Consider the following 14115-nt stretch of genomic DNA (forward strand, 5'->3'; position numbering starts at 1 on the left):
CGCTTTATAAATGGAATCTTGTTGTTGTTGTTGTTGCGCTTCCCTCCCTCCCTACCCCTCCCTCCCCCTCCCTACACTTTCCTCCCTCCCCTCCCTGCCCTTCCCTCCCTCCCTGCCTCGCTTTGCCCTTCCTTCCCTCCCTGCCCCTCCGTGCCCTTCCCTCCCTCCCTACCCTTCCGTCCCTGCCCCTCCCTGCCCTTCCCTCGCTCCCTCCCTCTCCCTGCCCTTCCCTCGCTCCCTGCCCTTCCCTGCCCTTCCGTCCCTCCCTCTCCCTCCCTGCCCTTCCCTCCCTCCGCCTCCCTGCCCTTCCCTCACTCCCTCCGCCTCCCTGCCCTTCCCTCCCTCCCTCCGCCTCCCTGCCCTTCCCTCCTTCCCTCCGCCTCCCTGCCCTTCCCTCCCTCACTAACCCTCCCTGCCCTTCCCTCCCTCCTTGCCCCTCCCTGCCCTTCCCTCCCTCCCTGCCCCTCCCTGCCCTTCCCTCCCTAACTAGCCCTCCCTGCACTTCACTCCCTCTCTACCCCTCCCTGCCCATCCCACCCTCCCTCCCTGCCCCTCCCCGCCCTTCCCTCCCTCCCAGCCCCTCCCCGCCCTTCCCTCCCTCCCTGCCCCTCCCTGCCCTTCTCTCCCTCCCTCCCTGCCCTTCCTTCCCTAACTATCCCTCCCTGCCCTTCCCTCCCTCCCAGCCCCTCCCCGCCCTCCCCCGCCCTTCCCTCCCTCCCTGCCCTTCCCTCCCTCCCTGCCCTTCCTTCCCTCCTCCCTGCCCTTCCCTCCCTCCCTGCCCCTCCCCCCTCCCCCCTCCCTGCCCCTCCCTGCCCTTCTCTCCCTCCCTCCCTGCCCTTCCTTCCCTAACTATCCCTCCCTGCCCTTCCCTCCCTCCCAGCCCCTCCCCGCCCTTCCCTCCCTCCCTGCCCCTCCCTGCCCTTCTCTCCCTCCCTCCCTGCCCTTCCTTCCCTAACTATCCCTCCCTGCCCTTCCCTCCCTCCCTGCTCCTCTCTGCCCTTTCCTCCCTCCCTCCCTGCCCCTCCAAACCCTTCCTTCCCTCCCTACCCCTCCCTACTCCTCTCTGCCCTTCCCTCCCCGCCCTTCCCTCCCTCCCTGCCCCTCCATATCTTTCCTTCCCTCCCTGCCCTTCCCTCTTTCCCTCCACCTCCCTCCCTGCCCTTCCCTCCCTCCCTCCCTTCCCTCCCTCCCTCCCTCGCCCTCCCTGGAATATTTTCAATTATGTTCAATAAATTTTCAATAATTTTTCAATTATTATCATTATTAATTATTGTGCATTATTATTAATCATTATGAATTATTATGAATTATTGTTAATTGTTGTTAATTATTATTAATTACTATGGCACATTTTTAATTATAGATTATTGTGGATTAGTATGTAATAATATTAATTGTTATTAATTATTTTGGACTATTATTAATTATTATTAATTGTTATGAAATATTATTTATAATGAACTATTATGGAATATTGTTTTTTTTAATTATTGTGCATTATTATTAATTATTATTAATTATTATTGAATATTATTTATTATAAATTATTATGGCATATTAATTACTGTAAATTATGATCTGTATTATTGATTAATATTAATTATTATGGAACATTTTTAATTATTATTAATTATTATGAATTATTATGAATTATTGTTAATTATTAATTATTATGGCACATTTTTAATTATAGATTGTCGTGGATTATTATGTAATAATATTAATTGTTATTAATTATTATGGACTATTATTAATTATTATTAATTATTATCGCATATTATTGGTAATTATTATGGAATATTTTCAATTATTTTCAATAATGTTTCAATTATTATTAATTATTATTAACTATTATGAAATATTATGAAATATTATAAATTATCAATAATAATTATGGCATATTATTAATTACTGTAAATTATAATGCGTATTATTAATTATTATTATGGAATATTTTTAATTATTATTTATTGTTATGGAATATTTTTAATTTTTATTTATTATTATTAATTATTATGAATTATTGGTAATTATTGTTAATTATTATTAATTATTACCGCATATTATTAATTATTATTAATTATTATGGAATATTTTCACTTATTATTTTTTAATTATTATTAATTATGGATTATTATTAATTATTATAAATTGTTATGAAATATTATTTATGATTAATTATGGAGTATTGTTAATTATTTTTTATTATTTTTAATCATAATAAATTATTGTGTACTATTATTAATTATTATTAATTATTATTGAATATTATTAATTATTATTAATTATTATTGAATATTATTAATTATTATTAATTATTATGGAATATTTTAATTATTATATATTATTATTAATTGTTAATAATTAATATGTATTGTTAATTATTGTGTGTTATTATATATTAGTATTGATTATTATAAATTATTGCGGATTATTAATGATTATTAATTATTAATGAATATTTTTATTTATTATTTATTATTACTAATTATCATTAATTATTGTGGATGATTATAAGAACATAAGAACATAAGAATTCGGAGCAGGAGTCGGCCATTCGGCCCCTCGAGCTGCCCCGCCATTCAACAGATCGTGGCTGACCTTCTCCCCTCACTCAGATTACCCCCATATCCCCCATATCCCCATATCCCCCATAACCCATATCCCCCATATCCCCATATCCCCCATATCCCCATATAGTGGGGATAGTTCTATCGTGGAGTCCTGTAGCTCAGTGGTTAGAGCACTCGCTTTGCAAGTGAGAGACCTGAGTTCAATCCCAGGCAGAGGGCCAAACCTCGGGCAAGTTTCCTTACTCCACACAGCGCCTAATAATAATCCCTCCAAAACCCAAAACAATAATAAATTGGTCATTTTCAATCCACGACTGTTTGTGGGACATTGCTGTGCGCAATTGGCTGCCGCGTTCGCCCACAAATATACAGTCAATCCACTTTACAGTGTGTTCTGTGAAGCGCTTTGGGACGTCCTCTCCCGACGTGAAAAGCGCTATATCAAATGCAAGGATTATTATTATTATATTATTATGTGAACTACAGTAAGTGTGAGTAGCTGTGTTAGTATGAGTGGGTGAGTGGGTGTGAGTGGCTTTGAGCTATATTACTTTTGAGTGAGTGAGTGTAAGTGTGTGAGTGAATGCGCGAGTGAGTGTGCGAGTGAGAGTGAGTGAGTGTGTGACTGAGTGTGAGTGAATGTGAGTGGTGTGAGTCAGTTTGAAAGGTTGTCAGCTACAGAAAGTGTGACTGTGTATGAGTATGTGAGTGTGTGTGAATGTGTGAGTGTGAATGGGTGTGAGTGAGTCTGAGTGGGCGTGAGCTACAGTAATTGTGAGTGGGTGTGTGTGATTGTGAGTGGGCGTGAGCTACAGTAAGTGTGAGTGGGTGTGAGTGAGTGTGACTGGGTGGGTGTGAGTGGGTGTGAGCTACAGTAAGTGTGAGTGTGTGTGACTGGGTGTGAGTGGGTGTGAGCTACAGTAAGTGTGAGTGTGTGTGTGTGACTGGGTGTGAGTGGGTGTGAGCTACAGTACGTGTGAGTGTGTGTGAGTGTGACTGGGTGTGAGTGGGTGTGAGCTTCAGAAAGTGTGTGTGAGAGTGGGTGTGAGTGGGTGTGAGCTACAGTAAGTGTGAGTGTGTCTGTTCTCCAGGTCTCAGCAGTTGGAGTTTCAGGAAGTTTTATTTTGGAGAAATCTTTCGAGGTCGAAAATGTTCGTCCGGGAAAAGTGAAGATTTATGAGTATTACGAACCCGGTAAATAATCAATAATAATATTATTACTATTCTTGATAAGAATTCACAATAACTATAAATAATAATGATTAATCATAATAGTCCTGACTGTTAATTAGTACTTTATTAATAATAATACTGTTTTAATTAATTATATTAATAACAGTGATAATAATTAATAATAATCAATCATAATCATTAATAACAAATACTAATAATTATTATCAATAGTATTCCTGGATTTTAGTTAATATTATTACTATTCTTGATAAGAATAGTATCAAGAATTGGTCCTACCAATGTCATTGGTCCCTATATGTACCATTACGATTGGATCCTCTCCCTCATGCCTCAAATTTATCTCCAGCCCGGCAGTGACATCCTTCACCCCGGCCCCAGGAAGACAACAGAGTCTTCTTGTCTCCCCGCTACGGCTACAGAAAACTGTATCAGTCCTCCCGACTGTCTCACCCCCAATAAGAATTACATTTTTAACCTCCTGTACAGGGGTGTTGGGGTCAGTTTGCCCGTCTTCCTCGCAGATTTCCTTGTCCACACAGGTTGTCAATATTTCATACCTGTCAGACAAGGCTAAAGTCTGAGATTCTTCAGCCCCTCTCTTTCGGGAACGCTTGCCTTCCCGCCTGACTGTCACCCAGTCATGTCCGTCGCTGCTATATTCTTCTTCTTTGGGATTCAGGGGAGTGTCCGGCTCCAGGATAAAGCTGTCCAGGAAATGTTTTCCATCCCTAATGCTGCGCAGCGTCTCCACCTGAGACTCCAGCTCAGCTACTCTCAGCTGGAGCTCTCTGATTTCCAGACACTTGCGGCAGACGAATTCGCCCAGACTTCAGGCACACTCCATTGACTCCCACATGTGACAGACCTCGCAGTTTACCTGCCACACCATCTTCACAAACTTTATATAGATACAAAGATATATAGCCTGCCCCCATTTCCCCCTCTGCACCTAATTCCCACTCTCACCAAATTCTCTCACACTCTGGCCTCGCCTCACTCCGGACGTAGCTCACTCTGGGCTCTTGGTAATGTCACGCGTAATGTCACGCGTAAAAGCATGTGATGAATGATGAAGATTCAGTTGAGAAATTGTCCAATGTGACACTAATCTCACTTCTCCTTTCCCAGACAATCACTGGGCTGTGAGTCCAGCTCAGCCCACACCTGCCTATCACGGCTTTACTCACAGCATTAACAATAACTTACTGCGGTGGGTGTCAGTGTGTATATGTGAGAGAGGCCCGTGTTGCAAAGTTCCTGTAAAAGTGACATTCTGGTTCCATCTGATCTCAGCAAAGAGACTGAAAGTCTGAGACTCTGATTCACAGATCTGAATATTGGTCAATATCCGTCTGTAAGTTGTTAGAATTTACACTTATTGTATAATGTTAGAATCATAATAGATGTTGCGAACGTGATAACTTTTAAGTTAAGTGTGGGGGTCAACTGGACTGAAACTCATGAGTTTACACCCAGGATCACGTGAGTGCCTCAAGGACAAGATGTGTACTACTGCCCTGCAAGTACACAAGATAACGGACTGTCTCAAGGACAGTGTGTTTGTGTGCTGAGGCACGTACACCCCATGAGATGTTCACTTGAACCCAGCATGATTTTGGCCAGGTGACCTAATGTCCGCACCATGATGGGATGGACACAAGCTTAAGACACGGTGCCAGACCAAGATCGGGGCCCGGGACAGTATCGACCGTGGGTGGAAGACTGAGAGCTCGAAGGCAGAAGTAGACGACCACGAGGAGCAATTACGCGGTAGTATTGTTCTGTTAGTGAATTGATTGATTGTGCTCACTTGCCCACGCCCATCGGGAACTTGGACAGATCCTGGAGTTTAATAAACACCACTCTGGTTGCAAACAGTGGTTGTGTTTGATTGGAACTCGAAAAGTTATTTTTCCTTAACAATTTGGCATAGTCGGCAGGATCGTTCAGGAAAGTGGGACGGAGTAAGTACAATCAAGCCTTGACGAAGCTTTATGTTAAGTTTTTAGTTATTTACTTATAAATGTTTAGTTTTAGTTATTCACCTATAGGTGTTAAGTCAGTGCAAACCGAGAGAAGGAAATCCCCTATTACCTCCGGGTAAGGAGAGGGACCGGGACCGATAGTAATTGAATGTTGTAGTATTTCAATTGTGACTGTGGTCGCTGGAAATAACCTGTTGGTTATGACTGAGCTGTGAATTTCGAAAGAAAGCTCATTAAGAGAGTTGGTACCGTGAGTCACGAGGTAAATTTCAACTGTTCCGACAGCCAGTGCAAACCGAGGAAAAGCCTCTATTATCTCAGGTAAGGAGAGGGACCAGGACTGTAGTAGTTGCTTTATTCCTATTGGCACTATGGCCCCGGGAAATAATATTGGTTGTGACTGGGCTGTGAACTTTGAAAGGAAGCTCATTAAGACGGTTCAGAAGTTGAAGCTGGGGGCGAACGATGAGAATATTCCGCAGCCAAGTGGCGCTACAGGGTATAAGGTAATAGTAGGAGGAATCGAGGAGTTAGGCACTCAGCGGAGGTTGAGTGATAGCGAGAAGGAAGTTTTATTGAAATACTGGGCTGTCGTGAGTTGCCAACACCGAGAAGGAGAAAGACGCATATGGTAGGAGGAGAAAAAACGTGAACAGGAGAGATTAAGAGGAGGAGCTCGGGAAAGTGAGGGAACAGGCTGCTAATTATGAGGCGGATTTTCATACCCAGCAGGAGCATGAGAGGGAAAGATTTCAGAAGGATCTGGAAGGAGCGAGAGAGCAGGCAGCAAAGTACAAGGTGGACTTCTACGCTCAGCAAGAGCGCGGGGAGTTCGAGCAAAGGGACTTAGAACGTGCGAATAAAGACTGAGAGATATACGACCCTCAGGGAATTTATAACCATCAAGGCGCTGTTTTAAATCTAACGGCTGCAAAATTTCGAGTAGTCGAGGAGCTTAAGGAGGAACGGTCACGAGATAAGGAAATGATTGCCGGGTTGAGACAGCAAAATGATGATTTGAGGGGAGCCCTGTGCTGCCAAGAAATAGGTAGACAGGAGCGAGTGGAGTTAGAAGAGTTTAGGAAAGGAAAAGAGGAAGAGAAGCAAGATAACGAACGGAGAAAGCGTTAGTAGTGGCGGTGTGCAACATTAAGCCTGTGATAAATGGGGTTTGTCAGGATGCCGACGATAATAATGTAGATTGGGGAGAGTTGGATGAAGAGGTAGTGTAGTACAATGAGGATGAAGGGTCAGGGGCACCCCTAGTAAAGGGTCGTGTTTGTCCGGTCAGCACTTCACAGCGTACCAAAGCGAATGGGAATGCTAGGGGACGGGACAAAACTGTCACCTCCCTGAGCCCAGGAGATGTGGTAATGTATTGTTCTCAGTTGGGGCCCAAATTAACTCAAGGAACCCAATGGCAACTCTGGATAAGGAAATTGGATACTTGGAAAATGGATAACGCTGACTTAACTCCCGCCGACTATGCTAGGACACTTAAGGCAATGTTAAGCTCGGATCTCCCTCTCCGAGGGGCTTTAGACCCTCGTACGATCCCAGGCGGAGTCGTTACCCCGGCCAATTTACAGGATTTCGAGGCAGAGGTGAGGCGAGCGCTGGCTGCCCACTCCAACCCCCTTGAAGATTTGACCTCATGTAAGTAGGGGACAAACGAGAGTCCCCTGGCTTTCCATCTCAGACTGTGGCAGCTATATTCGGCTAATCAGGAGAATGCCATGAATCGGCAACAATGGGAGAATTCTGTTAATTATAAAAAATGCTGGTTAGGGAAATTGAGTAAGAATACCTCTGCTGCTATGGGGTTAGGCATAGATCCCGCCTCCCTTTTTGATCAACTGACGGGAGCAGCCACTACGTGTCACGGGGCTCTTCGGAAAACTGTTAAAAGAGTGAAAACACAGAATCTGTGTGGCAGGTGGAGGGGCGAGAGCCGTGGAGACCACTGAATAATGGTCCGAGCCGAGGTCAGCCCTGAAGTCAGGGACCCCGAGATAGATCAAGGGATACATGCTATACCTGTGGTAAACGGGGCCATTGGGCTCCGGACTGTCCAACAGGGCGCAGACCCCGCGCACAGAGAGAGCAGAGTTTTTATGCTGACCCCAGACCTGATCAAGAGCAGCAAAACTATGAGCAATGGGAGCAGAAGTTAACCGTTCGTTAATCCGTTCGTTAAGCCAAGGAATCTTGACTCAGCTAGGCCTTAATCAGGGACGTGGAGGTGGCTCTGTCTCGGTTATAGTCGAGGGGAACCGACCATGCCCTCAGTGACGTGTTTCGGTCCCACACCCTGACGGCAGCCAAGTGAGCAAACGGTTGTGTATCCCCTTTAAGAAATGCGAGGGACCGAGGCCGTTTATATCCATGAAGGTGTGCGGGACCGTCCATGCTATTTTGGTAGATTCAGGTTCTACAGCCACTCTGCTTAATGTCGACAACCAACCACTTCCTCCCCTCACAGGTGAATGTTTGGACTTTTCTGGTGTGTCTGGTAGCCCTATGTATGGTCAAATGTTGTGGCCTTTTCCTGTACAATTGACTTGTAAAGCAACAATTGTTTTAAAACAGCCAATTGCTGTAAATTTAACCACTGAACCTGGTATCCTCGGAAGCGATGAACTAACCTCGTGTAACGCTCCACTTGACTATACTTATCATTGTTTATGGTTAGATCAACATCCTGGTCAGGGTCGGTTTTGTGAGATATTAGATTGGCATGCTGTGTGCGCTATTAAAAAGCCCACCCCGTACCCTCCAGTTCAGTCAAGTCACCCCTGGATTGGTCCATTATTATCCCAGTTTCCAGGTCTCCGAGCCACTCACAAACACGACTGTGGGAGGATGGCAGTACCTGAAGAGGTTAATGGTCCCACCCACCAGCCCTGTAAACAATACCCTTTGCCTAAAGAGAGTTTACCTTATGTCCAGGCAATTGAGAGTTTAAACAATTGAGAGTTTAAAGGACCAAGGTGTGATTCGTGAAGGGATATTTACTACTAACTCCCCTATATGGCCCGTTAGGAAACCTGATGGTTCCTGGCGGTTAACCATTGATTATCGGCAGCTTAATAAAATGACACCTGCTTGTGCCCCAGATGTAAGTGACATGAGCCAGCTTCTGAAGGACATCCCGTCTACTGCTAAATGGTTCTCGACCCTGGATATTTCAAACGGATTCTGGAGCATTCCTCTAAAACCAAAGGACCAGCATAAGTTTGCGTTTACGTTCAATGGTCAACAGTACACTTGGACTTTGTCGGTTTTTACTGGTCCAACTGCTACTGGTATCCTTAAGTCCCCGCTGGAGGTCTCCCTGGTGCAGTGTGTCGCCAATGTGTACATTGATGGCTCCTCCTTCCATGTTGATGGCAAGGCATTCACTGTTTTTTCCGTTATCCTCCCTGATCGTGACATTGGGTTCCGCTGCACACCACATTCTGCTCAATATGCTGAGTTGGCAGCACTCGTTGAAGCGGTACACCAGACTGCCAAAGTGGCTTCCAATATATGGTCCGACAGCGCTTATGTTGTAAGTACTGTGTTACTACTACTTTGAACTCTTCCCGAAATTTTTGTACCTCTGCAGGAAAGGCGTTGGTTCACGCATCACTTCTGAGATATCTGGCTGATGAGATATCCCGTCGCACCCATCCGCTGTATGTTGGTAAGGTGGCAGGTCATCAAAAGACTGGACCACACTCACACGGGAACAATCGTGCTGATGTCGTTGCTCACCAGTCCGCTCTTGATGGAGAAGCATTGATGTCTTCCCCTCTTCCATCTGCCTCAGTGATGAGTATCTCAACTTCGCCCTCTTTGACTGATTTGATTAAACTCCAGAATTCATATCTGCCTTACATCGAAGCCGTGCAGTGGCACCAGGAGCAACTTGCTGGACTTGACATCCATCCCGAACCACAATATGATTGGCTAATGCACACCCATTTGTATGTTCCTCTGGACTCTCTGGCCTCCCCTGTTCTCATGTATTCTAAGCACGATATCTCCACTGTGTGTATTCCCCCAGATTGTGCTGATGCGATGTTTCAATTATACCACTCACATCCTACTGGTGGTCACTTTGGTCCCTCAAAAACCATCACTAAGTTGTTGCGCTCTGTCTGGTGGTCTGGTTTGTTTCATGATGTTCGGGAACGATGTAAGACGTGCCTTGTGTGTCTCCAGCATAATCCCCCTCGATCTACTAATCGAGCGTTATTGCAGAGTGCACCCTCTCCCTCGGGTCCTTGGACCAATATTCAGATTGATCTTATTGGGCCATTCTCCACAATGGTGGTTACAATTACTGTTTAGTTATTATTGATAAATTTACAAAATGGATTGAAGCTTTCCCGACTAAAAATAAGACAGCGCTCACTGCTGCACGCATTTTATTGCGTGAGGTGATCTGCAGGTGGGGAATCCCTGGTATATTGGATAGTGATCAGGGATCACATTTCACGGGGGAAGTTTTTATCAAATTAATGGAATTGCTGGAAATTGATCACAAATTGCATGTGTCATACCATCCTCAATCCTCAGGGGAAGTAGAAAGAAATAACCGCACATTAAAGGTTTTGTTGTCAAAATTTTGTGCAGATCACCCCACGCAATGGATGAAGGGATTGCCACTGTGTCTAATGGCAATTCGCTCCACCCCACATGCTACTACTGGCATTTCACCCTATCAAGCGATGACAGGTCGGTTAATGAGGCCACCAGGTTGTACAGTAGTGATGACTAAACAAGCCCTCGAACAATTAGAGGGTAATGTTAAATTGCAGGGAACTGCGGAGGAGACATGGCTGAAAGAGATGCTAAAAATCATACAGGAAACCAACAGGTTTGTGGCTACAAACACTGGTACGGCGAAACAAAGTATGAAGCAACAATTTGACACTACTGTTAACCATGTGGAGTATGAAATTGGAGATGAAGTCATGGTCCGCGCGTATGGGAAAAAGGAATCTCCTTTTGCCCCGCGATGGAAAGGGCCTTTTGAAATTTTGGAAGAGGCAAGCCCGGCAGTATATTTAATTGCCACGTCTTCGTCTTCTAAATTGACTAAATGGTACCATGTGAATCAAGTCAAAACTGTAAAGAAGGGGAAAGGATAAACTGATGACTGAATATATACTACATTTGTATTTTGCAGGCACCAACAGAGTGATTACCGGATCTTCTGTATCAATATGGATCTGGATGGAATTACTGGAGGCCTGGTGCTTGGCGTTGTAATACTACTAATCCAGAACTGCCATGTTTACTGCCCCCTTTGATGGAAACCCTCATAATATTTTCTTATTAACAGCTTATAGATATACACAAAATAACTAGGTGTCTAGTTGTTATGTGTGCGCTAATATGCCAACATCTGTTAAACATAGAATACCGGTCAGGGCCATTCCTGGCAATATTAGCTCAACTGCATTTTGGTATTACAACCAAAATCAGACGAATGTTGACCACGCGCCTGCATGTGACTGGTCAATTCCTATTGGGGACGATCGAAGACGGTGGGAATCGGCAGGGTATAATTTTAAGGAATACCGTGGGTATTACCAACCACCATATGATGTTACCCTCTCACCCCCGAAATTAAGTGTTCCCAACCCCCCTTCAGGTGAGATCTGCATCTCCCGCAATATAACTGGGGGATTTCCTGAAGAAGAGAGCAAATGTGCCCAGACATTTGTGATAGGTAACGGTCCGTGTTCCCACCCACGGCATTGGCTATATACCATCCTCAGTTTCAAAAACTTCACCACAGGTACTTCCTTTAGCCAAGTTTGGTTTCCCCTGAGGTTGGGACCCAACATTACTGCGTATAACAACACTTATTTTGTATGCGGAAACAAGGCCTATCCATGGCTGCAGTTTAATTGGACAGGGAAATGCTATCTCGCTTATGTTGTCCCAGGTCTAAGACACACCTATAAGTTATTAAATGACCACCATATTAACAAAAGATCCATCACTAAGGCCGAACGTTTCTTTGCTATTGCTTTTCCCATGTATGGAACTTCTAAGCTTTCCCAAGAGAGCATTAGTATGGCTAAAATCCTTGAGCAGGTGGCAAATGATACAGCAGAAGCTGTTGACTCTTTGACAGAGTCTTGTAAAATTGCATGGCATTAGATTTCGTGTTGGCCAAAGAAGGAGGTGCATGCGCCGTAATTGGGTCTGAGATAACTCCGAGAATGTATGTAGCTTGACTGATCATATCCGGAAAGAGATGGATAAATTGAAGCAGACCCCACCTTCATCTCTTTGGGCATGGACCACTGCTTGGTTGGGTTCTATTGGAAGTTCACTGTTACATGGGCTAATTATTATTGTTGTGATTTTGCGTTGCGTTTATTGCGCTGTTACGGGTGTGAAGTTTATTTTTCTTAAAGTTATGTCTAGTGTGGTTTCCTCTGAGGTATCCTTTGTAGGGAATGATGGAAACTATTGTTTCCTGGAAGTACCACCCTCCCTCCCAGGTTGTGTGATTTTTTTTATTACCTTCCTTTATACCATTTATACTTTCTATACTTTTATATTATCTGTCTTTTATACTATCAGGTTGTGTAACCTTATATTATTTTCCTGATTTTATACTGTATTTCTTTTGTCATTTTGTGATACCTCATGTAATTCGGTGAATATACAGTCAATTCACTTTACAGTGTGTTCTGTGAAGCGCTTTGGGACGTCCTCCCGATGTGAAAAGCGCTATATCAAATGCAACGATTATTATTATTATTATTATTATCAAGGTGGGGACTGTCAGAATTTACACTTTTTGTATAATGTTAGAATCATAATAGATGTGGCGAACGGGTTAACTTTTAAACTAAGTGTGGGAGGCTACTGGACTGAAACTCCTGAGTTTACACCCAGGATCACGTGAGGGTCTCAAGAACAAGATGTGTACTACTGCCCTGCAAGTACACGTATATTCTGTGAAGCACTTTGGGACGTCTAGAAGACGTGAAAAGCGCTATATCAAATGCAAGGATTATTATTATTGTTATTATAACGGACTGTCTCAAGGACAGTGTGTTTGTGTGTGTGAGGCACATACACCCCATGAGATGTTCACGTGAACCCAGCATGATTTTGGCCATGTGACCTAATGTCCGCACCATGGACACAAGCTTAAGACCTGGAGTCTTAAGTCTAAGACTTGGAGTCCTGTAGATCAGTGGTTAGAGCACTCGCTTTGCAAGTGAGAGACCTGAGTTCAATTCCAGGCAGAGGGCCAAACCTCGGGCAAGTTTCCTTACTCCACACAGAGCCTAATAATAATCCCTCCAAAACCAAAAACAATAATAAATTGGTCATTTTCAATCTACGACTGTTTGTGGGACATTGCTGTGCGCAATTGGCTGCCGCGTTCGCCCACAAATATACAGTCAATTCACTTCACAGTGTGTTCTGTGAAGCACTTTGGGACGTCCTCCCGACGTGAAAAGTGCTATATCAAATGCAAGGATTATTATTATTATTATTAAGACACGGTGCCAGACCAAGATCGGCGCCCAGGACAGTACCTATCGTGGATGGAAGACTGAGAGCTAGAAGTCAGAATTAGACGACCGCGAGGAGGGATTACGTGGTAGTATTGTTCTGTTAGTGAATCTATTGATTGTGCTCACTTGCCCACGGTCATCGGGAACTTGGACAGATCCTGGAGTTTAATAAACGCCACTCTGGTTGCAAACAGTAGCTATGTTTGATTGGAACTCGAAAACTCGTTTCTTTTCTAACAGGCAAGTGAGGAAGAGAGGCGAAGGGATCATGGGATGGAGTTCCAGAGTGTGGGGTCAGAGAGGCTGAAAGACCGGCCACCGATGGTAGGGCGGGTCGGGTGGGAGACAGGGAGCAGACCGGAGCCCGCTGAACGGAGGGTTGGTAGGGAGTCAACAGGTCCGAGAGGTAAGAGGGGGCAAGGCAATGGATGGCATTAAAAGTGAGAATGAGGATCTTAAACTCGATCCTCTGGGCGATGGGGAGCCAGTGGAGTCGGGGGAGGTTGGAAGCGATGCTGTCATGAAGCCCTTTGCGTGAGATTGATCTCCCTCCACACCCCCCCTCCCTCTCCTCGTTAAGTACTCAAGGATGCAATTTAAAGGGTAATAATAATAATCCTGGCTTTTGATGTAGCGCCTTCTCACGTCTTCGAGACTTCTCAAAGTGCTGTGCACATTATACTGCAAAGTGCAGTGACTGTATGTTTTGTTTGTAAAATGCGGCAGCCTATTGCAGACAATGTGGAGTAAAGAAACTTAGAACATAATTAGGAGCAGGAGTTGGCCATTCGGCCCCTCGAGCCTACCCCGCCGTGCGATCAGATC

At 44.5% G+C, this 14115-nt stretch overlaps 1 long non-coding RNA gene across 1 annotated transcript; it reads left to right on the plus strand.

The window, feature by feature from the left end:
• The first annotated feature begins 3607 nt into the window (after nt 1-3607).
• LOC103172057 lies at nt 3608-12400 on the plus strand. The gene is made up of 3 exons (XR_006085901.1): nt 3608-3767; nt 9360-9720; nt 10929-12400. It is a non-coding gene; the product is annotated as an uncharacterized LOC103172057 (long non-coding RNA).
• Nucleotides 12401-14115: the final 1715 nt, after the last annotated feature.

This window comes from Callorhinchus milii, unplaced genomic scaffold (genome assembly GCF_018977255.1).
Source record: "Callorhinchus milii isolate IMCB2004 unplaced genomic scaffold, IMCB_Cmil_1.0 Scaffold40, whole genome shotgun sequence".
NCBI lineage: Eukaryota > Metazoa > Chordata > Chondrichthyes > Chimaeriformes > Callorhinchidae > Callorhinchus > Callorhinchus milii.